This window comes from Apostichopus japonicus, chromosome 18 (assembly GCF_037975245.1).
Source record: "Apostichopus japonicus isolate 1M-3 chromosome 18, ASM3797524v1, whole genome shotgun sequence".
NCBI classification, from domain to species: Eukaryota; Metazoa; Echinodermata; class Holothuroidea; order Aspidochirotida; family Stichopodidae; genus Apostichopus; species Apostichopus japonicus.
In genome coordinates, this window is record NC_092578.1 from 18,246,036 (window position 1) to 18,270,320 (window position 24,285).

Sequence of the window (24,285 nt, forward strand, 5' to 3'; positions counted from 1 at the left end):
CAATAGTGGAAATAATTGGACTTATTCTGAAGCTTACTAATGAGTAAAATTTGCCTTTATGCATAATGCATGTTCGTTCTAATTATATATAATGCCTATTCCATAGTAATTGATTGTAAACGTCTGTGTATAATCTAACATTCCACAAGTTTCAATTCTTTGATGATTTACCCGGTTCTTTCTTTAAATAAAGAAAGTGTGATATGCCGCGACCTATCAAATTCTTTTTCAAGCATTACCATCTGTCGTTTCTTTTCTTCTTGTATTTACAGTCAGACAAAAAAAATGCGCATAAATAAAGAATTTCATTGTAAGTTATACATCAAGTTTGTCAGTATGGATAGTTTACATATAAGAGATCTTATCATGTAAATCTACCACATTAAACTATTCAGAGCTCAGATTTCGGAAAAAATGTTCGGATTGCTGGAATTTTCTTTCTTATTTCAGTCTTTTTTCATAAGTAGGGTTTATCAGGGATGAGTTAGGGATATGTTTGAAACCTGGTGTATGTGCATAATACATATTAAAATACCATTCATTCGATGTAGATGTTAAAGAACTGATAACTATTAAAGTGTGTTGATATGTCAAAGGGGCCTCCGAACAGCCACCCCCCCTCCCCCAAGGCACAAAGTAAGAAATATTAGTGTTCAGGGAACTGCTAAAATGAGTACTAGTGATATTTTTGCCCATGCATATATATATTTTTGTACGATAATTCACCTTAAAAAAATAATGGCATGTGTCCGGATTTCCCATTGAAATCGATTATAATGTCGACTCCTCAATCCAATTCAACCAAAACAGTGTCCTTTTAACTCAATACCTACGGTAGTTGGATGGTTTGAAACATTTATAAGATGCCTATAATATGGTATACATGTCATTCAAGGTCATAACAGCCAAATACTATCAAGCATCGAAAGACATGCATTCTGGGAAAAATGCCTTGGAACTTAAACTTCACTACGAAAGAGGCATAGGCAAGAAGTATGTATATGCCAATAGGTAACTCAGAAGAGAATAGTCTCGTTTTGTCCATCAATCGATTGTATTCATTGCTTTAGACCGTGAAAACTGTCAACATAGTGCCCGCCAGAAAGGCCTTTTAAAATGATGATATGGTTAAATGAACACGTCGCGTAAAAGTCTGTGCTTGTTTCCCCAACTGAGATGTTCCCTATCGACTTTGTTAAGGATGGATTAGGTGACAAGACTCCTAAGGTAAAAAAGCCTTTCGTCAATCGATAAGATTGACAACGGAATGATGACGGACCATATAGTTTCCTTGTTTTAGTTTGGCAAAGGTATAGGGTATATAATACAGAAGTAAAATGGGGAACATATATAGGGTTGGTGCTATGGGTACGTGACTGAAATAAACTTTTACCTAATCATTTACCTGAAGGAATCGACTTCAAGCTGCAGTATCAAACCTTTGACTTTTGTTTTTACTTTTAATTAAAGTCGTTCAAAAAGAGTCAATGTCCTTGAAATCAAGGTGATTATGTCAGCCTGGAACGTTGACTGCTAGCTCTTGCGTGAATTTAAAACTTATAAGAAACAGTTCATGCACCTGAATGCGCATGTCAAGTTAATTCTCATGTCACGCAAAGATACCAGCGCGCAGAGAATATTGTTAATATTTTTTTCTCCCATTAAATATGATGGTACGCAGGGGATTGTACGTTTCTTTAGAAATTATCTTTCATTTACAATGTCAATGTCCTTAGAACACATGCTACATGAGGTTATAGTCCACTCGCGTGCAAAACTTGATGTAGATGTTGTTGTGGTTACTAACTGAGAAGAACCAATTGCATCGGTTTGCTCCGTAAACAACTACATGGCAAAGCATCCATGTAAAAGACCGTTGTACTAGTTACTGTCGAGCGAATGAATGTTCTGAGAGGAAGAGTAAGGTTATCTTAGCTTATTAATAAAAATCACTTAGCTTCTTAACTATACATCACAGTATTGATATCAAGAACGCCTTGCAATGGTTACTGTTGAGGGAATGAATCTTGTGTGAAGCAGAGTACAGATATGTTATATTTATAAAAGGAAGAAACGTCTTAAATTTCAAGTTTTTGAGATAGTACTAACCAAATTTATGCTTCATAATGTCGTTAGTAATTCATAAACTTTCTCCATATGTGTGTGCACTACACCTTAAAATATATACGTTACCAATCAACTACATATTACATAAGTTTAGTACTTTTTCCCACCTACCTTACTTCCGCTACATTTATATAGGTCTATGTCGCAGAACCCATCTCCACACGACTGTCACTGCCGATTAATATGATTCCTACAAGTTCCTATCAAGCTTCAACTTACATACCAAAGATGATTAATCAACGTCTTCATCAATACTAAATTAATCATCATAACATTTATATATACTTGCATAATATCATGCCAATCAGTTAGCAACTTAAAGCTTCTTCAAGAATAGAGACATTTCTTAGTTATGAATGTGACTTAGTCAATAGTCGAGATATCAGAGGCGACTGTAAGTAAAACAACATGGGTTTGTGCGATATGGAATTCTTCGACATTTCACCTGTAATCAGTGGTACTGCTACTTTTCCCTCTAGTATTGTTGACATCAAGCCCGATACAGCTGATTTTCGTACCGTTTAGCCCTATCATCTTTCGAAGCCTTATAATTTGTATCAACACAAGAACACCAATAATCTCAAGCTGCATAAGTTCGCCTAATTATCGAGCTAAAACAGGCAACGGGCAAAAGTCCAGCAAACAGGATTTAGGTCCTATCACCTCCCAATTTCACATCGTCATGATATAGCCTATAGGGTTAACGTGGACCGTCATTTACACGTCTGTGAAAACTTTCTGGGTTACTGAATTAACCTTGAAGTATCGCCTTGAAGTAAGTTAACTTAGATATAAGTGGAAATTGTATTGTATATTTGAGCGTTCATGCACTGTCGAATAAACACACGTTTAATCTCTTGCTATTTCACCCAATTCGGATCTCATGCTGTACTGATCTTTGTATTCAATGAATTTACTCATGAGAACATCTAAACACAACTTACTCGTTATTGTTATTCTTAGTGTTTACAGTATTGAAAGCCACCTGAATAATTGTATATAGCTCTTAGGCATACTGATGAACGTTTATATATATATATATATATATATATATATATATATATATATATAGATAGATATATATATATATATATATATAGATAGATATATATAGATATATATAGATATATATATATAGATATAGATATATATATATATATATATAAATACATAAATGTATAAAGCATCTTTGGAGTATCGTCTGATAGTTTTGCCAGACATATATCGAAAACGTTCACAAACGCAGTGACATAGGTTGAATTAAGTTTTCAAGAAACGTTTGATTGTATGCCACTTTGCAGGTCGTCAGCTAGAGGCTGTGATGCAACATCACGCTTTGTACTGGAAAGCGAACAAAACAAATCAAGGAGATCTTATCTCAACTGCATATTAGGCCCCATTCAAAATGCGACATCACGAATATCATAAGAATCGAAACATTTTAGAACGCATTTTGGATTTAAAGATCGATTTTTTATTTATTTATAGGAAACTGCTTTGGTCGGCTGCTTCAAATAATTTATACAAATATTCTTTCCCGCTCTCGTATCATATTTTTTTTATGAACAGTATCTTTCTTTTACAATCCAGTCCTTGATGGTATCCAAAGACATTTGGACTAGTTGCAGGAACTCTACAAGCTTGTATCAAATACGCGACTTCGGAATTATGGGATGCTGTTTACTAATGTCATTGCCACGTTAATTAACTACATAATCAAGTCAGATCTTAAATTCTGAGTATTGTCTTGAGCTTCACGAGTTTGTCAAAATACGGCATTCTGCTCGCAGGCAACTACTGAAACACTTATCCCAAAGGAGGAAGGTACATACAATTGACTTAAGAGGCAACAAAACGATGAAGCATGGGAATTACCACAGACAATGCGGAGTCAAGTTAAAGTGTCATTTTAGGTGATTCTGACCCTTAGAACGATCTCGCAAAGCCTCATGAAAAATGTTGCAAATTTGAAAAGCAAACATCCTGCGGTTACACACGGTTGACTTATATTGCTGGATCTTGTCATAGTTTTAGCTACTTTAATCGAATAGCATGTGTTAGTTAATGATTTCTGGCTTACCATTAAGCGAATTAGTTGTAATTTGTTGACAATTGATGAGGCACACGAAAGATGCATGAATTTGGTGTTATTGACCAAGTCATAATTTATGTATATGTCACCACAGCTGTGGTAAAACTGACGTACTACAAAATGTTGCACTGACAACGTTTTGTAAGTCAGAGAGAGAGAGAGAGAGGTGGAGAGAGAGCCTAAAAACTATTAGCAACTGATTATCTACTGTACAAATCCTGTGTATAAGTTATAGGGCCTGACGTTTCGATCCTAGCAGGACCATCTTCAAATGCCAAACGAATCGCTCACCAAAGCATCTTGCCCTTGAAGAAGATCGTGGTAGGATCGAAAAATCAGACCCTCTTACTTGGAATAGTTTTGTAAGTAATAAACATTAACAGACAAAACATACAGGGTAAAAAGGATCCCTTAATCCGCCATAGTGTAGTATTTACACATTTGAATGCATTTGTCAATATTAATTTGTACTTCACGCATTGCTGGCAAGTTACCTGATAGCCAAATCCCTCGCCATAGCAAACTCTTTTAACCATCATAAATCTAAGAACAACAAACTACTGTACTACATGGAAACTGCAACGGGCAAACAAATATCTTTCAGCTAGACTGCTAATGGAATTCGGCCGCGGAGCCCAATAACATATGGCAGAGCTTATTAGCTCTTCAACTACGTTTTTGTATCTGTCGCGGTATCAACACATGTAGTCTATCAGTGTAACAGTTATAGTCAATAAGAGGTCATAGGTAATATATATATATATATATATATATATATATATATATATATATAGATGGTAGGATGGACGGACGGACGGATGGATAGATATACCATATACAATTTAATACTATCCATCGTAGATCAACTTTGATGTTCAAATTACCTCACCTCTCTGTATTCATCATTTAGTTCTAAATTCTTCTTAATTTAGGTCTTCAATTTGCATGTGTCCCTCTCGCTTGCCATAATTGTCTTGTCATTATCTTCCGAGTAGTTGTAATTAGAAGTTGTTTCTACTGAAACGGAACGGTTTTTTATTTGTTTTTGACACCTTTAGAAGTAAACGAGAGGTATAGCTTACGGCATCTCAGTTTACAATCTGTGCAGACTAACATTAACAAAAAAAAATTCATCACGTACCTTGTGCTTATCTTTTGAAGTTAAAGGTCTGGTTGAGTGACATTATTAATGTTCCTCACTATACTTTCCCTGCCTGTGAAGCATGTAAAGTGCAATATACCATATGAAGGATGTGATAATAATAATAATAATCAGCAGTTTTGTTCGCGACGCTTAAGCGACGACAAACGTGGGAGAAACCCACAAGGGCTTATGTATTACAACTACGTTGTAATGTTGTGCTTCTTGCCAACTTTGTGCAGTCAGGTTAACAATGACAATGGTAATTTTGGTCTTTGTGTGTTTGTCTAAGAAACTATATGGACTCGTCTCAGAAACTATCTACAGATTGTTGAAATGTAATTCGCAGTTAAGGATTTACGTGTTGTGAAATCAAATTTAAAAAAGTATAACAATTTACTCGCGTCACCACTAAAGTCCTGCATAATTCATTTTGCGGACAAAATAAAGGAAACGCCTTTTATATTTCTGTTCCTACCTGCGGTTGAATTTGTCTACCAGTTTAAAATCAAGTTCGCAAATGTAGGACTCGATGATACTTTTCTATAAAGTAACATACCTTCAGAGTTTCTAGTACACATATTTTCATGGTGAAGCTGAAACTAATCTTGTGAACTAAATTTTTTGTTTCATTTCCAATATTTTATAGAGATGACAGTTAGTGGACGGCGGTTTTGTTCCGTTTTTTTCATCAAATCGCGAGCGATCAAAGTTATTACCGAAGTTGGATTCCGGGATTGGATTCATAAAAATGCCGCGGCATGAGTTGTGTGCTTCTCCCTATACGAGGCACCTGTACTTATGTGAACTATATACCTGTACCGTTCATAAATTACAGAAACATATAAAAACACCTTGGTGCCATGAGAAACTTGAACCGATGAAAAATGGTTGTCAAAATAAGCACATGTCAAGAAGGGTTTATTATTATTATTATTATTATTATTATTATTATTATTATTATTATTTTTATTATTATTATTATTATTATTGTTAAAGTAACGACTCATTCCAGATAAAAACGAACCTTTTTTTTTTTGCAGTGGAACAATTTGTAGAAGCATTGTATTGTGTAAATTTAAAAGGACAAAACTAAATTCTGAATAAAAAAAAAAAGCACAGATCTTTCTCGGTTTCTTTTGTTCCGAGTACTCTTTATAGCACATCCACCACGAAATAATATAATAACGTCACGGTTGTATTTGAATGCAATTTGTGCTATATAGAAAATTGATGTACCTCATAAAGTTACCATGCTTGCGATTAACATTCAAGAGCAAAAATAAAACCCACTTAATTAAGGTATGCTAATCTTGGTTTTTATGACAACTTTTAATATGATTTACGCGATGGTTTTCGGTTTTTTTTAAAAGCACGAAGACCTTTAATGTGATATTGATCATTTGCTGATACAGTTGTTTTCTTGAAGACAATTTCTATGTTCGCAGACGGCCTCACCTGCTTAAAAACTGAAGAGCTACCGAGGCGCTCAGATTTCATTACTTTTCGTGTCCAGAAACCTTTCATCTTTAAATTAAACCTCTTAAAACAAGACAAAATAGCAATTTTCTTCTTTGAGAATGTGAGAAGTATATAAATGATGCCCCAGTTTTCTGTGAAGAACGTTCATTCAACCTATCACCGCTATAAAATTTATTCGAGGCACTAAAGTGGGGGGAAAACCTAACAAACAATTCCTAAAATAAGGAATTTATACAACTGAGACTGTTCTTAACTCTCTTTTTTTTCTTCTTTTCTTTTTCTAGTTGAATAGATTTGATTTTAATGATTCTTATTAACTCGTGACAGAAAAGGGCGGATATCTTCAGATTGTTCACCCTCCTCTCAATACCTTGACGTGAGTATTTTGACCTTATGATGAATCAATATTGAAGGGAGTGAAAGTTTGTTTTTAATTATAAGATCAAAAATCTGTTCATTGAAGTGATAATGAGAGAGGAGAGTAGGAAATACTACCGACGAGCCATTCTACATTCATTCATTCACTCTCTTTACCATGTGTTTGTTATCACTCATATATTCGAAGTCAGTTTTAGATTCACTCTACCAAGCGACCGACTATACATCATTCATACGTAGTACAGTCTACACTTTAGACTTACTTTATATACTGCCATAGTTTGACGTATCATAATTAAAAACGGTCGACTGACCTTCGTCTTTGTTGAGAACTCACTCTTTCGATAAAACTAGACAAAACAGGTTCGAACCCAGTTTAATCAAAACTTTGTCTTCGACGTGTGAAACCAAACACAAACACGAGCCAGCGGTGAACTCCAGTTGCATATTTCTTTTGGCTTTGCACCGCCTTGCCAGTTGAAAGAATGCAAATTTACCTCCCCGTGTAATCACGGATCAATTTTGATTGGATGGGGAACGTCTTCAGTGAAATTTATACACAGTTAGAGACGCAACCGCCTGTCGCTTGGTAGAGCATAGACTAGCGAACGATAGCTAGTAGTACTTACAATGGTAGACTTCATATCTGAGTTGATTTTTATCGACTTGATATTTTTCGTTATTGGAACCAACAAATTATAACTTTACGGAGCATGCCTGAAATTTTCTTATCTTTTTGTTTTAAGGGAATTTTAAAAACAACTCATGGGAACGTTCCATCACGACCAACGATATCGGACTCTTATCAAATAACTGTTACATAGATCTATTGAGTTAGGGACAACCTATCTACATGAGCAGAATCCTTTCACCGGACCTCTGCAGCTGAAATCAAAGTCGAATTCAGGAGTGGTGGATGTCAAAACGGGTGAGTTTTCTTCACAAGACAAAAGTTTGTATAGTTTCAGGGCTACTGTGTCTGTACATGGGGTTACTGTTAACACGTAATTTCTTTTGTTTTGTACAGTCTGTTGAATTTGACACACAAAGGTAAATTTTCTTAATATGTTAAGTTGCCGGTACATACCACTAGTCCGTAGTAAGCAAAATGACACTGACAGGTTACATGGTATGTTATAACAAAAGTAGTTACTACCAGTATAGGGTAGAAATGCGAAACAAATATGTTTGGATTTTTATATTAACAGCTAAATAAGAGAATTTTATTGAAACGCGTTGCTTTCAGGAGAGTTAATTACGACAACAAATTTTGATTGAGGGTAACATCAGAAAATAGTTTGGTAAATGGTTTGGTAAATAGGAACAGGAACAAAGGGCATGTTGTTTTCAACGTTACTTCTTAATCTCAAGTATTGCGGCTTTTTAAAGCTCATGCTAGATGACAGTGATATATCAATTGCATTTGATAGATCATATTAGATAAAATCCTTGGTAATTGCATTCGTAAACGAAAAGAAAAAACGAAACATCGAGAAGAAGGGCCGATGTGTGTTATCCAAATTTTGCTGCAGGTTAACTAACTGTCCATATAATTTATACAAAATAGATATCTAGATGTAAGAAATATAGAGAATAACCTTTCGCTGCTTCGCTTATGACATATGGACATAACGCGACGTGTTTTGTAGTTGTTTTGTGTGTATGTGTGTGCGAGAATAGAATAATAATGATGGTAATTTCTGTAACGATGAGGCACTATGATACAACACTTTACAATGGTTGGGATTTCAATCGATAATTTCAATTATGTCTAAAGGTACTACCGACAATACTTCATAGATATGCAAATGATATGTTACAGGTCCTCTTAGAATTGATGAATTCAGGGTTAACCTTCTTATACTATGTCACTCTTGTCATCCTCGATTCCCCCAAATATAACCTTACAAATGCACCAGAATATCAATGTTAACTATTATATATATATATATATATATGTATATATATATATATATATATATATATATATATATATATATATATATATATATATATATATAGGTGTTTTGTTTTTTTCTTTTTAATGTTTAGCCCATTAATTCAAAGAGGAAAATAATAATTCTACAAAAAACGTTGTATATTTGTATGAAATTCTATATACAGAACAGACTGACAGGAAGCAAATGTATCAGCTTTCAGGGATAGAGCAACAAGATATTATAATACCAAACAATATTTTGGAGAGAAATTGCTATTATTACATGACCCACCACCTACACTGTGATCCCCTCCAGGGAAGAATCAAGATTCTTTAACCAGCCAACAAGGTATTGCGCTTGGGATTTGTTAAACAAACAGTGTGGTATATTTATCTTTGTCCATATAAGGAGTCACATTGTCTGCCACTAGTCAATATTCCTTCATAATATATTTGATAATATATTTTGGATATTATATTTTTGATAATATATTTGTAAAACATATTTTTAGAATATATATTTTAAATATATATTTTAAAATATATATTTTTAAATATATATTTTAAAATTTATATTTTAAAATTTATATTTTAAAATTTATATTTTAAAATATATATTTTATAATTTATTTAAGGACTATTTAATTAATCACTTACTTTCACATTAATAAATTGTCAATTGTAAACTGTCAGGGATGATTGGCATTTTCGTTTTTGTTTACTGCAAATAAAACCGTACTTAACGTGAAGAAAAACCCGCTAGTTTTCTTATTATATTCTGACATAATGCAGGACAACATGATCGTTCACAGTACACTGAGATAAGTGTTCCTACTTGTACATGTTTCAGGAATTACAAGTATCGTCTGCTACTTGGCCGTTACCTCGTTGCGTAAATTTTCCTAATTTAATACAAGTCTGGGATACGTTTTCACGATTACACACTTGAGACGTACATCAAGCTGATTTCTTAAATGTCGTGACTTTATTTTAGGGATGATCCGGTTGTAATGCTGAGAAAATAAGGGTGCGATTGTCATCTAAGGGCTTCTTATTAAAGACATTAAATATCTCTGACAATCGATCGGTGAAAGTCGATACAGCAGTTAAAACCGTGGAACTACTTTAGCCGCCTGCATTGCCGCAAAACTTTCTTTCTAATTGTCTAAAATCTGCCATTTTGAATTTGTAATGCAGCGACTGGAATCATAGCTATTAGGTACAGCCTATGGCATTGAACCTGATGCACGTTTAGATATATGCAGGTCATTCGCACTACATTCCAATTCCTTTAATGCAACTTTCTCCAGACCGGCGATCTTTGATCGCGAAGCTCGAAGTGATATTAATGAACTCCATTAGCTGGCGTGCAGCACTTTTGATGTACCACGGTAAAGTTGTCTACTTGGTCTTTGAGTTAGAATCACGTTATCTTAACTGACGTTTTGTCTTCTTTATATAAGAGGTGGTTATATACGTTGAAAGAAACAGATTGTAGGAGATAGCGAATATGTAGTGGTCTACATATGTTCGGTTTGATACGCAGATATACAAGGAGAGTGTAGCCAAGGGTGTAGCAAGAATATAGGGGGACCATGAGACCCCCGGAGGAAAATAGTTGATCAACCAAAAATACTTCTCCGAACAATAAGTGCTCCCTCCTGTTTGCATTAATAGTTCATCCTCTGTTGCCTTCAAGAGAAACGATCCAATAGAGGATCGAAACGAAGTAAAATAATCTCCTTGTGAAATTGGAATGTTGGTTCAAAATTGGAAGATGTTGACAAGTTGCGGGTAGGAAGCAAATTAGTGCAGATTCATCCAACTCGGGAGTATAAATGAATTTCTCTTTTAGTCTATCAGACCCTGCCTCAAACTGTGGGTGGTTCTTATATATTAAATTCATATCAAGAAAAGTAGAGTTAAAGTAGCATAATTTGAAATCTTATAGAATTACGTAACTGATACATTATGATCTTAAGGCTACTCTATTTTTGTAACGTCATTATAAAGCATAATTATTCACTGAATGGTTTGCTTGCCATACGAAGTTTTTTGGTACAGTTGTAATGTGTCAGAAGTGAAATATATTATTTAATCAACTTCTAGTTTTGCGGCCAATGTATTTCTACTGGGGCCTTAGTGATTCGGATGTGACATGAGAATTCATCGTTCAAAGAAACACGACCTGTGTTTTCCTAATGACACAGTTGCGTGTCCGTGCGTGTGTGCGTGTGTACCCCGTAAACTATAGAGTAACATGAAACTTTAGTTTGCTATTTGGATTATAACTGTCTTCAGTTGAACACTCGCAATATGCGGTAATGACTAGCGCATTCTTACGAATATAAATGTTGACATTGATAAGGCATAACCCAGTGGACATACCTTGCAACATTTGGTTTTTATCTGCTGGAGATTGAAATCGGACATCATTCTCGATCCAAACGCTTAAACAAAACCAGCATGTCAATTAAATTGAAGCTTCATCGTAGACATTAAGAACCTGAAGCAACTTCACTAGGTCAATGAAATTGTACTTGGTGTGAAAATCAAAACGTTAATTCCAATATGACGTCAAATAATATATCCATGACGTCCTGTTCTGACTCTACACCATAATTCTTATTAGAAAGAAGAGAGAAAAGTGATTTAATTAAAACCCAAAACCTTGTGTTTTTATTGAAAAGTTATAGAAGGTCTGACGTTTTATCTTCAAGGGAGAACTGAAAGTTCAGGAATTCTCTGCCAATTTGCAAAAGATCTTGCAGAAAAAGAAAAACGTCACGCCCATCTAACGTTTATAATAATTCCTTACCTACCTTTATCTATTCATTCATTTTGCAGTATATAGTTACTCTGTTTGTTGAAAATGTGACAATTTTACCTCAGAGAAATCCTGCATGCCACGATAGAACAAAATTAAGACAATGACATGACATTAACAGTCGAAAATACGAAACAGATATTCTTTCTTCATCTTTTATTTATTTATTTTTTAATAACTGTAACGGCAGGTTCAAGTCCATATTCTGTATGGCAGAGTTTCCCTCACTGCCCCCCCCCCACCCCACGAACCCCCTGTGGATGTCAGAGTTGTCCACGAACTCCCAACTTTTCGAGACACGTTCTGAGTCATTATTATACTATAATACGCATAACAGTGTTTCGTAAAAGATCAAGTTTATAGTGTAATATTGTAGAGTTTGTCGATAGGTACCGGTACGACTTTTGTACATTACTAAATTATATGACATATCAGATTTTAGTTTGTACAAAAAGTACTCTAGTTCTGACTTTCAGAAACGTCTCACGACCCCCCCCCCCCTGGGATGGGCTCACGCACCCCCTGAGGGTTCATGCACCCAGTTAGGGAACCCTTGCTGTATGGTATAGTGATTCAGATAATTTCATACTTGGTAAGCAAAACCATACCCTGTTTCTGTCATTATTCAATATTATATAATATTGTAAGTATCTACTTTTCCAGATGCTATCTTACGTATGCGTGAGGAAACAAATATCAAACGACACAGACACTGCATTCACATAAGCAAACCTGCAACCCTGTTGTAAAAATTATGTTTAAATGTTGGTATTCATATTTATGTGAATGAAACACACTCCTAGCTTATACTTTCAATTGCTCATAATCACGTTTTGGCGGTTCCAAAGCAGTGTTTATATAGAAGAAATAAGGAGATAAACTAAGGGGAATATTAGTACCTTTCTTCTAGCCTCAACAAGATGAGATTGTGTTCTTTTTCTTACTTTTTTGTGTGTGTATAGTTTCTATTTTGAGGTATGTTGTTGACTTAAAGCTGATACTGTCTGATGCCAATTTTTCCCCGTTACAAAAAAGAAAAAAGAAAAAAAAGTTCGATTTATAACTCTTGTCTCGTGAAGAGCAGATATCTGAAATGTTGTAATTCGTCAAGCTATCGCGATTACAAGTTTTAATGGCTCTAATTGACTTGCTTTTACGACTGTTTATACAAGAGGAGAAAAAAATCAACCAGCTCCCGTTCAAATTAGACTTCAGAACACTTTGAATCTAAAATCATGACGTCAGTTGGTTGTTGAAAGTTATGTGAAAAAAAGTGAACTCGACTATAAATCTGTTAATTAAAGGATAGAACCATCATTTTTCTTCGTTTTTTTTTTGTCAGAGGGGAAGAGGGGTGGAATAGTTTCTCTCATTTTTTTTTTTGGCGTTCTTGTTGTCAGTCGTAGGCTCGATCACGGGATTCACACGATACTCAAAGCTAGTACAGTAACTACTGTTCATGTCCTGTAACACATGTTACCGTGTTACTAACACAAAGTAGTAATTACTGATGTACGGTTTTGGGACATGAACAGTAGTTGCTGTACCAACCATTTAGTGCGAGTTCATTAATACGCGATTCTAAAAATGAAGTCGCATCTAGTCGTTTTATGCTATAAGTAGCCCTATGGATATACCCGAACTTGGCCTTCTTCGTTCTCGGCATGACGAATTGGTGTAACTTTACAGAGAGGTGTGAGCTGGAATCAAGCGGTACTTTTCCTAATTTCCTTTACTTCATCTCGTAAGCATTCTCATCTTCATAGACTCCTTGTCCAGTCGCGCAGTTTTTTTTGTCTTACATGGAAACAAGTTAATAGCTTTGCAGTTGTTAGAGTGTCACCTGTAACAAATGTTAGCGTGTTACGTACACAAAGTGGTAATTACTGATGCACGGTTGTGAGACATGACCAGTAGTTGCTGTACCAGCTATAAGTATCGGTTGTGTTGTTATAACATCACTTTTCAGAACGGATAGAATACGGCTTACTCCCCTTTTATTGTTATTTATTGTTCTATCTATTCGTCGAAAATTCTTTAACAATCGCTCCTAAATAATTGTTACCGGTTATTTACATAGGTTTAATTTTCTTCTTTTGCGCAAAGCATTCATTTGTGTTTTTGCCCCTCTTGTGTTGAAAGAAACCCGTTAGCCTATAATTGGCGTATCTATGTAGGTATATGTCACTATTCTAAACCAATTACGCTGACTTCAACCAATTCAAACTTATTTTACCAGGCATCTTTGTGTATGCTAATTTCTAGGCATTATAGTGTGCAGTGTATATGAATGTACGCGCATCTGTTCATGCCAAATATTCATGGTTGATCGTTAGGCCTATAGGTCACATGTGCAGACGCAAAGCAATTCCCAAAGGAGGAATTAAAAATAAACCCGCTTTCCATATTATCATGTTGGTTGGCAACACGTCTTACATCTTATGCTTCACGTTGTTTGTTTGACTTAAGTTTATGTTCACATGCCATACAATCCTATAATAGCATATGTGTTCTGTTCTGGGGCGATTTGAAAGGTGGAAATAATTAACGCATTACGCATTGTATCAACAACATTCAATCCTTCAGACATGTCCAACAGTTCATGAATTCAGTGAAGAACACATATATAGAACTAGCTGAAAGATTGGATGGATTTCAAGCCTTATTAACTTAAAGGGACTGCCCACGAATGCAACCCTCTTCATCATTATGATCCCAAAGTTTTGCTGGTAACCATTTTTTTGTTTACAAAATTGTTAACAAATGTATAAACAAGGCCATGCGGCATCTGAAGTTAACCGCTGGACTACAGAATCGTATGTCGATAACAATAGACCATGTACATAGATGGGCGGGAAAAAATATCGTTTAACGTGGTGTGAACCAAACATACACGTTTGACCTTTGTCGAACTTGCATAACTCGCGTATTCTAACTTAAACTCATATTAAGGATACATGACTGTTCGAAGCGAGTAGAATTGTCGCTATCTATAATATGCATAACTTAATCACAAAGTTTCGAATTGCAATTAACATTGATTCCTGTGGTGGTGATCGTCATCAATGTATTACAACTAAAGCGTTGTTTTGTTTTTTCGCAATTATATGATATCCAGGGAGCAGACACATTCGGCGAGACCTTTTCCCATTAATTATGTATACAACCGATTTCATGAAATCTCAAGGCGTATGTGACCCTATGTGCTGTATCCTTTTGGCAATGTTGACTTTTCATGAACGTATATTTTTCGTTGATGAATATTAAGAGGTCGTCTGAATTGCATTTAATACCAGAAAGTTATGAGAATAAACTCTTTGAAATCGCGCAGATTGGTGTCTACTGATTTGAAAGTAACCAAATATTAGAATTGATGATTCGTTCCGATTGAAGTTTTTGTAATAATATAAGTAAAAAGAAGCGAAAACCATGTACTCAAATGAGCACTAAGAGGCTATTTTCTGACTTTTCTTGCCACACATAACGTTACAGCCAAGATGGGTCAGAGAGTCTAGGTTCAATATGCACAGAGTGCGATGAGTATACATTCAGTTAGTGAATTATTGTACAGGCCTAAACGTTGAAATGACCGTAGGGCATCAGAATCTCTTTCTTGTGCATGCCTTCCAACTGACTGCAGGTACACTATATACACGAACATAGGGAATATGCATGTGGGAGATAATCCATTTTCCAACTGACTGTACTCTAGACATTTAGTAATTCCTCAGTCATTGGTTAAAATACCATCGTATTTCCGTTAAACCGTACCTGTCAAGTACCATGGTGAACCGGCATCATTATCTACTCTCGTTGAGTGATGACACGTTGTCTCAGGCTTATAGCTCTTGTTAATTTTGTCTTAAAGGACGACTTCTTGCATAATATTAGTCTTTGGCTTATAAATGTTCATTTCTAATAATTGATATAAAAATGATATTCAACCTGGACACTGATAGTGGTTTTTTTTACCGGTCTAAAACATTAATTTCACAAAAATTAATTTCGTGTCTTAAAGTTATCCTTTTTAATAATCTCTTCAAAGTAGGTTATAGTTAAAAGGAAAAAAAAACGTTTCTTCTTGTATTATCCCCCCCCCCCTCCTCCGTCCCCTCTCCGTTTGTATTGTGTCATATTGGAAACCAGTAAAGCATTTGCTGCGAAATTATATTGCTTCACTTTATAGACCGACACGTTTAGCTCATGTTACGAATGGAACTAAAATAACTCAATTTCTGTTCCAAGTACACAAGCTAAAAATAACCTCCCCTATGTATCTAATGTTTGTGTGTACTTGAACGTCCCTACGTGTTTAAATGACATGTTATAAACTGAAGACTGCAATCAATTTGATATTTCGTTTACTGTCCGTCGGGATTTGAAAACTCATTCATATGTCGAGGCAAGAATGTCCCTGCTCGAAGCGAACAGCGACATTGAAATTCCGAAATGAAAATTGATTAGATATGTTCTTTTGTTTTTAAGGTTACTGTTAATATTATTATGATGATTATTATTTTTGGTTGAAATCGCTATTGATGGACCGCTGAATAGTCAGACATGAGTTAATATATTTTCGTTTTTAAGGAAGGTATCCGGGTCAGATAGAGAAGACATGTTATGGGCGTTTATAGCATCGAATAGTGAAAGTAGAAACCACCCAATCCGCTCAAAATTACGCGCCAACCCGAATGGATGCTTAAAACAGCTGCATTTTGCGTTGGATTTTAAAATTGTTGTATCACTTTGACCATAACATGTATTATTCCAACAGAACTGGATACCTCTCAGTTTAACTATATATCTATTGGTTACAGCTAGTTTGACAGTTCTTATAGAAAAAGCTATAAACTTTAATGCAGTTCAGATATTTGTTTTTCCATGGCATGGACAGAGCTTTTTGCGTAATTCCATCCTTCTTGGTCCGCGAGGTACAAAATAACACATGATAATTTGTTTTCAGTTATCTTTCTCATAGTCGTTCTCAAAATTTCTCTACATAGAATAATGAAAGTGTAACCTTCATGATAGAACCACCAGACTGTTGCCAGGTCAGTGTCAATCCAAAGATTAGCAAACAGCAGAGCAAACATCTAAGCTCCCTTAATATACGATAGTTCTCCACTTTTAAGAAAATAGAAGGATAAACGAGTAATATTGTTTTCTTTGGATAGCTTTAAAACTCTTGGAGTCCTGACTTTGCTTAATTTGCAATAATATGTTTCCGACAATCAGGAGAGACGTTGCCATTATAGTGCTAAGATTTGTTTTCAGTTTTGATTGACAGAAAATAATATTCTCCAAATTGTTCTGCTTTCGATATCACTTACGAGTTGTGCTAGATAAATTTGAAGGCCCGCAAGCTCTATCTACACTATTTACTTTCTCTTTTCTATAGTATAGATAAACAGTTCTTTAGATTCTTCTTTGCGTGATTTTAGAATAAATTTAACCGGCATTAAATTAACTACTTCTACTGTCTCGTGACATCTCGGGCATTTATAATAGACACAGAAGGGGGTGTTAGCTCAGTGGTAAACGCCGGTGCCTTTCAATCAGAAGGTCCCGAGTTTGAGTCACTCCAAGATTAATGTACGTCGTCCAGTTACAGAGTTGTTGACAATTGACAATTCATAATCATGGACGTTCAATATGAATCTAAGAGACTGACTTCGGTCAGCTTGCTGCTTTGATAAGCCAATCATGGCTTCTTCGCGAGTTCCTGCTTGCAGGAGGATCTAAAATACATAATACATACTGTATCAATGCAAAATCATGTTTATATACTTTACTCTGTCAAGAAACAATGCCGATTGGCAGAAACACTATTTTTTCCCCGTCTTCTTTGCTTGCTTGTCTCAGGTGGTTTGACAGTCTGTTATACCACAGAATGAACCTGAGTGCTACTAGGGCTTATAATAGACCTATAGCAACACATCCAATTTGGGAATTCATGGATCTCACTATAAATAAACTTTGTGACGTCAATGCCTATTCCAAATGCATCATACAATAATTCTTGACTATTGAATTTTGTTTGATATCCATTTTTGAAAGTACAATACTTCTGGAATAATTTACCTTTAAGAGACTGGGAACTATGAATCCCTTCAGTGAATTAGGGAATATTGCTAAAAGGATATTTTCATGTGAGCGAAAATTGTTGGAAAATATTTACAGAAAGCATAACCCTATGTTGTCCTGTTATCGTTTACACCTTGGGCACATGGATATATGGGTGGAAGCGTATGGCTAGCCGTTATAACATTTACCTCCCAATTCTACTTAAGTGTGACATATTCTACTTCGAATTCAATTCAACTAAAGTGAAATAGAATTTCGACTTAAGAAAGATGTATTCCACTTAAGGGAAATAGAATTTATTTTTTTCACTTAAGCAGAATACCAATGTTCTATATATACTTAATGAAATGCAATTTCACTTGAGACAATGGGAGGTAAATGTTAAAACGGCTAGTCACTTAAGTGAAATTGTATTTTCACTTAAGTAGAATTCAATTTCACTTAAGTAACATGCCATTTCACTGAAGTAGAATTCAGTATTGGTTTAGGAAATTGGACAATATTAGCTTCTATTTAACTTAAGTACAATACAATTCGACTTAAGTAAAATTCAATTCTACTTAATTAAATTACAATCTCACGTAACTGGAATTGAATTTTTACTAAAGTAGAATGCATTTCGCTCATGTAAAATAAGGAGGTAAATGTTAAAATGGGCTTGCCATTGGAGCGGGCGACTAGATATCTTGGCTTAGTTTATGATACTTGCAAACGTACCTAGAGAAGGATTTGGTTGGCTTTTAATACGGTAAGCAGTCTCATCAGTTTTCTCTTGTCCTTGGAAGCCAAGTAGAAGAATTTCTGTGGGTTAACCGTTGATCTGAGAGCAGAGAGCATGCGAGACTCAAATGACTCGATTATTTCATTATCCTCACTCTTGTCGAAGGCAAATTACTCATGCCTTTGGGAATATCAGGTATGAAATCGATACAATTATAGACTGCAAACCTCTGGTCTACAGCTTTTATCTAAATTTAATTTCTCTTCGCACTTACATTTCGAACGATGATTGTTCGGTCTTCCAAAGGACTAACACGTAAAGGGTATTGATTATATGATGGCAAATGATTCTGTCTAAACCATAGACTATAGATGTTCATATTCGAATGGAGGTCATACAAGGTCAGCGTACATGGATGCGAATAAGACACAGTAGTGTATGTGTTGTACTCGAGTGATCATGAACAAGACGACACAGATGAGAGAGTCCTTGGTAAATCTTGCAGTTGACTGGGATCTACGAGCAGAAAAATCAATGAAATATCATAGTCTAAAGAATACGATGCAGATGATATCTTATAAAGTTTAAAGGTTAAAGTATAGACGTCGGACATTACAAAGCAGTCATAAGCATTAGTGTATACATATATACATATACATATATATATATATATATATATATATATACATATATATATATATATAAATATATGTATATATATATATATATATATATATAAATATATATATATAAATATATGTATATATATATATATATACATATATGTATATACATATATGTATGTATATATATATATATATATATATATATATAATATATAGGTTTAATTGCATATATATATATATTTTTTTACAATATATTATCTAAATATTTTGTTCTACATCCTTTGTTCTACATCCTTTGTTCTACATTTTCGTTCTACATCTTTTCTTCTACATCTTTTGTTCAACATCTTTTGTTCCACATCTTTTGTTTTACACCTTTTCCGATTGCAAGTTTTCCAAGTAGAATACATATCTGCATGAATGTCATGGATTCCTCATTCTATGTAATTTATGGAGGTTAATCCATTTTAATACGTTATAATAACATTATACATATCAAACAATATGTGTTGATACAAACAGAAGAACACATATTGTTCAACACAATTTGTATTTGGAAATGTATATGAAAATGTATATTAAAGAAAATCCGACTTAACATTCTTCATTTCATATGGGGGCTATGGGTCGTCCAGCCAATATGTGGACCATCTGATCTTCATTTGGGTCTTTTCTCCTGAAAAGTTAATCTTTACTAAACCTCATTCAACGATTGTAAAAGGAAAAACAACAATAGAAGAAAAGAACTGTGGAATATATGAAAACGTTAAGATACCGTCAAACTGTTAAGATCTTTTTGAAAATATATACTAGCAAGTTTCAAAAGAATGATTAAGTTTCAGTTAATTTATAAACTTAATCATTAAGTATTTGTCATCGCATATTGAGAGTTGGCAAAATGATAAATTTGGCTTTTAAATATATTTTTAGTCAATATACCTGGCTAAACAATTGCATGTCGCTTGTTGTATTTTATTTTCTTTTCAATTATTAAAAACATATTAATATCATGTACATATCATATTTCGTTAAAATGAATCGTAATTAGTATCAATTCCACGTTCATCGAGCCTAACAGATAATGCCTGACATACGAACATGATAGTTATAATTATCTATGGAAATAACAATTAACAAAAACTGATATATGTAATTATATTATTTATTATGTGCAATCCTTCAAACGCTTCAAGTTGTGGTCTGCAATAACTTCAGTTGAAATATAGTATAGCTCGGAAATTAGCGAATTGAAGTGGAAAATCGATTGCGGCAGAAACCAAATCTCACCAGAAAGAAATATTGTATACACTATTACTTTTCAAGGTTATCAAGGCGATAGTTGGTTCACAAAATCGGGTAGATAGCCAGAAGATAATCTTTATTAGAGGCTTACATTATAGCTAGTCGTGACGCGGAGAGGTCATATACTTCAAGGAACTTTCTAAATTCTGTTCATGTTTCTATACTTTTTCTGGGTTTGTAGATATCCAGCTTTCCAAGATGCTCAACTCTCTGAAATACTCCTTTAAGTTTAAACTGACAAATGTTGTTGGTTCCCCAGTGGAGTTCCAAATGGAAATGCCAGACCATTGTTTTGTAAATTCTAATTTCTGAATCAAGGCATGTTCTGACCATTTCCGAGCATCAACAGAGCACTGTTGGTTGACATACAACTCCACTTGACCTTTACAATCTTGCAGTGCACTGTAAACATCTTTTAGCCGGTCTTAAAAGCATTATTCGTTCAATTGAGGTTTACGTTGCATCCGGCGAACTGACATAATGATCTGTTTTAGACTCAGATGTCCAGCCACTTTAATTGATGAGCAGATGTTTTCTTTTCTCAAAAAGTCAAATTAAAAATAAAGTAAAACGTAAAAGATAGAAATACAACCTAAATTGATAGCTGTGTCTTATATATAACGTGTGAAGAGTACTTAAGTGCGTAAATCGTCTTTTGAAGGTTTAACCTTTGGTTTTAAAGACCCATCTAACATCTTCGCATAACATTTCAGGGCAAAATAATCTTACTTAGAAGCATGATTATACCAAATATTTCATTAGTCTCTGCTAGATCTATTTATCAAGTTATGTAGGCTTACCTTACAAACTATGGTCAACTAGAGTGTCTGCTCGCTGTAACAATATCAAGAAAAACCTTTCAACACATCTTCAACTTTAATTGTAATTTATACCCAATTCGCTTCGATTTAGTAGGATTAATTTACTCTGTTGATGTTATACAAGCTGTCCAAACGTTAAAGTTGACAACAGTGGATGTACACTACTATTACATCAAGTGGCAAGTTATGTTTCAATCGCTTCGTGATCAGGAATGTTATAAACCAACTCAGTGCTATTCATTCTAAGCTAGTTCATCCATGCATTTGTGCTCCAGTTCACTGTGAGGTAGTTGTTGTGGAAAATACAGTTGTCCTCTGGAGAGATACGCGCATATATTGTTTTTTTTTACATCGAGATTTTTTGGTTGTACATATATATATATATATATATATATATATATATATATATATATAGAGTAGGTTGGCGTCTATCTTGGCGCAGAGTGCTCTATGTCCATTGGACAGAGCGGAATATATGTTGATACTAGATGAGACTAGTGGAACACTAGTAGTTGTAACTCGGAGTTTCACGCTTTATAGCGATCTTCAGACAACTGGTAGCTTCAAGTTATGCTCCAAGAATATATAGGATCCTCGTCGGGATTACCGGGGATTATGCGGTTGTTGGTGTATTGTTCTGCCGGAGTATTCTCTTTCGCGTCCGTTCTGTTGGTGGGTTTGTAGGAATTTCTTCGGTGTTCGGCTGTTGGTGTATTCTCTTTTGCGTCCGATCTGTTGTTGGGGTTTTTTGCCTTCCTTCGGTGCTCGCTCCTTAGTTGTGTGTGGTTCTCTTGACGGTGTCTGGCTGAAAATCTGATAAATCTGTAGCATGTGCTATATTAGGTTTAGAGTAAGAACTGAGGATATGTGAAATCCCAACAAATCCCAGCAACTGGATCTGTTGGTTTTTATACATATTCTCAGTTCTTACTGTAATCATAATAGCACATGCTACTGATTTATAGCACGATCCAGTTTTACTTTGGTACAAAAACGTTAAGATTTACAGTGGTAACTGTGTTCTACTGTGTGTATAAAGTGGGTATGTGCGTCTTTCACCAGTAATGACACAGTTCGAACACTGCCAATACCGGGCCGCGGTCACGTGGTATTTCAAAATCAATGAGAATATCACAAGAGCCTCTTCAGTGCGTTTGTAACAGGTACCCTCCTGTCATAGATGTCAGTGTGCAGTTACAAATGTCACATATTATGTAAAAACCAAAAAACTAGAATTAACCAATTCACCGTGGGTACTATTGAATATGAAAATCAGTTAAAGGCTGCTACCACTGAAGAACCGAATTAATAATCAAATGAATAATGTAAGTTTTGGGTATCTTGTGTAGACCCAGTTTATGACAGAAACATGATCCTAAACGTGAGACTTTAATCCCGTTGTTTTTTCTTATATTTCATTCTTTTGACATTATGGAGACATGATATAAGCACAGAGGCTAGTTTCTCTGTATTTTAGGAACTGGGATTGGGTCCTTGTCATCAAAGTTCATGGGTGAAAACAAAAACATCTATAGATTTTGTGTGAAAGTAAAGGCAGAAACAAGTTCCAATATACGTTCATTTAAAAAAACTCCATCATCAAATCGTTATTGCTTATTTCCACATTTAGAATGTTCATTGCATATATTAAGTAAATAAATCATGCGAACATGACATTGGTATACAAATATATGGAGCAAATGTCATGTAGTGTGGAACTGTTCTTGACATCCTTGTGACACAGTTATCAGTTGAAGTTGTATATATACTGTAACAAAATATCTACCATAAATATATACATCACATGTAAATCGGCCTTAAAGTTGTCAGTATAACGTTGGGAAAAAAAAGTTGTTGATTGGTTTGCCGGCGAAATACTCCGTGAGATGTCAATAAGCTTCTTGACGAACCTCTCGGGCAAACAATATAGCCATGATCCGTTAAAATCTGTAGTGATTGCCATTTAACCATCTAATAACGGCGAATTTCGTGGAATACGTCAGAGGGGATTTGGTCAAAATATGCGCAAAAGCAGATAGAACGCATAACAACCCAAAAGCTATCAGTTAAACGGAACAGACTGTAGACTGTGGACGAAAAGATTACATTGTTATATATATAACTATATATAACTATATATCACTATTATATAACTATATATCACTATATATATAACTATATATCACTATCACTATATATAACTATATATCACTATATATAACTATATATCACTATATATAACAATATATCACTATATATCACTATATATCACTATATATCACTATATATCACTGTGGATAGTGTCATTGTGTCACCAAATCAAACGAAAAGCAACAAAGATTTAAATACACACATGTTGTAGTTAACGTTTACATCAAACTATCAATCATTTAACACTGTTCCTAATCAGTAATCCATCACTTTATACGAAAGTACACTTAATTTGGCTACGAAGCTAACAGTACTCAACTTCTCCCGTGCTCAAATGAGAGAACGTCCGAACTTGCGCATATTATTCGTAAAATGTCCACTTACAAGCATAACTCGCTTCTTGAATTTCAACAACATAATGGTTTCAGTCCTATAAAATACCCTCAGAATACACATCACATTTTATTGTGGATATGATTGCGGAGGGGGGGGGGTGGAGGGGGCGGATGGGGAATCAGTCTCACCCATGCATGTTATGTGTGAAATCCACGCGAGCCAGAATGTCTATCAGAGCTAATCTGAGCTTGTCTAGTG

General features: G+C 34.8%; 1 protein-coding gene across 5 annotated transcripts in view; it reads left to right on the top strand.

Annotated features, from left to right (window-relative positions):
- The window catches only part of LOC139959016 (calcitonin gene-related peptide type 1 receptor-like), an 88,643-nt gene that overhangs the window by 34,907 nt on the left and 29,451 nt on the right, over positions 1–24,285 (top strand). For 4 of the 5 annotated variants that reach the window (XM_071956518.1, XM_071956517.1, XM_071956522.1 and 1 more), the window contains 2 exons: positions 7,127–7,218; positions 7,967–8,148. The gene's annotated coding sequence lies outside the window, so the exon portion shown is untranslated. The remainder of the gene's footprint in view (positions 1–7,126; positions 7,219–7,966; positions 8,149–24,285) is intronic. The other variant, XM_071956519.1, reaches the window with a different exon arrangement.